Source organism: Limulus polyphemus, unplaced genomic scaffold (genome assembly GCF_000517525.1).
Source record: "Limulus polyphemus unplaced genomic scaffold, Limulus_polyphemus-2.1.2 Scaffold460, whole genome shotgun sequence".
Classification (NCBI taxonomy): domain Eukaryota; kingdom Metazoa; phylum Arthropoda; class Merostomata; order Xiphosura; family Limulidae; genus Limulus; species Limulus polyphemus.
In genome coordinates this window covers 297829-301956 of record NW_013666070.1, presented here as the reverse complement: position 1 = coordinate 301956, position 4128 = coordinate 297829, and positions in this window count along the sequence as shown.

The window sequence follows — 4128 nt, the reverse complement described above, 5'->3', positions numbered from 1 at the left end:
TATTCATCAAGTGTATTATGTCTGATAAAGCAAATGATTTGTATTTATCAAATGTTTATGGATAATACAAATCATTTGCTTTATCAGACATAATACACTTGATGAATATAAGTTGTTTGTTTTATCAAGCATAAGCCCCTCGATTAATAAAAGGCTTTCCATTTTATTAGGTATAACATGCGTAATAAGAAAACGTCATTTAACTGGTAACTATGGGAAAATTCTCCGACTCTTGGCCACGCGAAATGATGTTAAAGTTTATAACTAACGTTAAAACTACATAAATAGTATTACATCTCATGAGAACCAGCATTTGTTCCTAATTGTACATTACAAATTTCATTCCTCTTACAAGGTTTGTGAATAAAGGTTAAATCTGACAGATGGTGTATTCAGACTCTTCTGGGATCCATCTGTTACTAGGATACATTCTACCGTTCCAACAGAAGGTATGGATACATTAACGTGCTCTCTTTTTTTTCAATGCTAAATATAAACTATACCGTGCTTTTATTTAAATGTACTAATTAAAACGTTAGGCTAAGCTTTTTTTTAGTATTTGCCGCCATTTTCAGCTTGCGATAACCTAATTTTCCTTATATAACGCAAAATAATCAATATAAAATTTGTATTGTTTTTAAAGATAAAGATGAATGCGATTAATGATTATCATTGATAAAAATGAAAGTATAATTTTAAGCAATTATTATATTTCTAAATTAAATATTTCAATTTGTATGGTTATCGTCTAACAGATACCCCGGAAAAAATAAGATTCGGGATCAGATAAAATTACAAGCATTTTGTGACACATTATTTGCCAGCCATTACATATGCAACAAAGTAAGAAAACGATCTTAGTAAAAAAGTAAGATTCGGGATCAGATAAAATTACAAACATTTTGTGACACATTATTTGCCAACCATTACATATGCACCAAGGTAAGAAAACGATCTTAGTAAAAAAATAAGATTCGGGATCAGATAAAATTACAAGCATTTTGTGACACATTATTTGCCAACCACTACATATGCACCAAGGTAAGAAAACGATCTTAGCAGTACACTTATATATAAGCATTGCGCGTATGTTTCAGGTCTATTAAGTTAAAAGCCATGTATGTCATATGTGGCCTACAATCAGCGCACACGACAAAAAGTTAGGAAAGACCAACCGCGGCACCATCATTTGACATAGAGCTAACATAAAAGTGGAAATAGTTAAATATCAGGTATAATGATGGGGCATAACATATTTCAGTAACAAGGCTATTCAAAGGAAACTTTAGAAAAATCTTTATCAGCCAAATTATTGGTGGGGCAAGTGTCACACTAGTTCGATGTTCTTATATATATTTAAATGTATGGAAAAATAGAAGAAAGAATTCAAACACAAATTTTCGTTTGTTTGTAGTTAAGCACAAAATTACACAATAGGCTATCTGTTTGGGAACATAACTCGAAAAAATTAAACAGTATTGAATGCTCAAAAATTGAAAGCGAACATGTTACTTTACACTGTGTAAGTTAGGTATTTAAAATAATACTGTTTTGTATTTACTTCGGAGATTAATAGAAATATAAATGTAGCTATCTTCGAATTAAAATGTTGGAAATCATGGTAAGTGTTTAAGAAGTTCTTTCAATTATGAAAAAATAACTTTTGACTAGTATTATGACTAAAATACTTAATCCTTAAGTAGAGATTTTTATATGTTTGAATAAAAAAAGGCTGGCGTATTTAATAGAATTATGACATTTAGTACAGAATGTGAAACTTTGATATTAAAATCATTGATTTTCTACCTAAATGAAACTGAAAACTTGAAAAAAAAAAACTACTGTGTGTTTTACTTTGAAACAAACAGCAACATATATATTTTCCTGTGTTCGAAAAATCAGATAAAAAAAGTGTCAAGATTTAACTGAAGTATCACATTCAACTTATTGTTTAGATTGTAGTCAAGGAAACAATGGAAATTCTAAAACACAGAGGAGTCACTATGATTTTGAAAATCACTCAATATAAGCTCAATATAAGCCTAGAATCATCGTTAAATTATGTAATTGTGTAGTTCGTGCATAAATTTATGCTTTATAATTACTTTCATTTTTTCGTGTGGAATAACAAAACGCAGATAAAAATAATAGTTTCAGCAGTGTAATGATATTTCTCAATATAACATCAATGTGGTTATTTTGGTAAGAAGAACATCTAGATAGAACGATCGAAACTTCCAGAATATCGAGATGTGAAATATGTTAACGTTCCAAAAATACTGGAACAAACTATTTTCAATACGTAATAAAAATATATATTGAAGTATTTAATGTCAATTGCGTTTTTTTTCTTATGTTGGAACAAATATCAAAAGAAAAATAACTTCGCCGTTTATTTGTTTTATATATGGTATTAAACATTCTAGACTGTTGTAGTGAAGCATTAGTGAACAATAAGTTTTAAGCAAAGAATTAAATTTTATTGATGATAAGATATCTTCGAATGTTAGAAAAATATACCTTACCTGCTAACGTAGCTCTATAAAGCTCAACTACAAAAGAAAAGTTTAAGAATGTTTTAAAGCAGAATCTCGAAGTAAAATATACGTGGTCGTTTTGTTTTCATTTTATGTATACCACAAGTAAGAATATTAATTAGTTATAGACAAGTTATTATGCTTACAAAATATATTTCTTACTCTATAATATATGCAAGGTGACCTCAAATGCGTAAAAGAAACTAGTTATTATGCACACAAAATATATTTTTATATTTTATATTGTAGCTATGTATTTCCTTGGTGAAAGGCTATTTTGCAACCTATATAGTTCATCTTTCAATGAAGATGGACTTGATATGGAAAATGAGGTCTTATATGATATTAATTACAAGTGTGAATGTTTTGCAAATTCATTTTTGTCTGTAATATTACTTACATTTTTATCTTCCTAGTACTAATAAATTTATTTATCAACTGATGAAAAATGTACTTCGTGCAACATAGCTTTACCGAATGTCCCCCACTTTTATATCTACAAGGAATATGTCGTACCTTGGAGTATTTCGTCAGGTCTGTCTTAATTATAGCTCACGTGATTATACAGTACCAAATTATTGGTGTGGTTCCGGCTGCTGCACTGTCTTTTAGTAACGAGTTCCTGTTCCGTTCCGGTCGGAGTTCCGGATCTTTGAGCATGCCCAGTCCTCTTTTTTTTTTTTACCTTCTGGTAAGTACCTGTCTTTCATATCTCTCTCCCAAAAATCTCGTCGTGAGGTTCTTTTGTATTATAGCATTGCACCTAGTTTTCGTAATGAGGATTATAATACTACAGGATTTCATAATGTCCACAGCAGATAAACAAGAAAGTTGGTCAATCTATCAGTTAATATTCTTACGACTTACGGCGCTACACTCCCCTAATCACCTCTCTTAATTCCAAATGACGTTCCTTACACTGAAATTCATAACAACCCAGTTTCCACAAATAGTTTAGCAGCTAGGTGAATTGGTTCTAATTAAGGCTGTCGGTAAAGTGACTATGATGCAGATGTAAGAGAATGAGAAGTAATGCGAAGATCTGTTTAGAGGCTATGAGTAAAAAGAGTGAACATAAAACTAGTCTTAGATTCTTATGAGCAAGCAAGACATGTTAACATTTTTGAAGGATTAACTCTTTAGCAACAGGAGGTAGGGTGTGATATCGTGAGAGATTAGGAGAGTGTATTTGATGATAGGTCAGTGCAATTCTGGTTAGTTACGCACACAAGAAAACTCTAACCACCACTGAAAAAAGGTGCCTGGAAATCGTGTGGGGGTAAAAAAAGTATTTATCAGGGAAAGGGATCATAACCTTTTAATCTGGTTACACAGAATGAAAACAGAAAACTGCTACAATGGAATCTGTTGCTACAGAAGTTTGATTTTACAGTATATTATAGATCGGGAAGTGATTTTACAGTATATTATACATCGGGAAGTGATTTTGCAGTATGTTATAGATCAGGAAGTAACCATTTTTTTTATAATTTGCTAAATATTTATCACAATAATAATTTAGTCATAGCTATTTGTTTGTTTTGTTTTTAATTATGCACAAAGCTACACAAGGGCTATCTGTGCTCTGCCC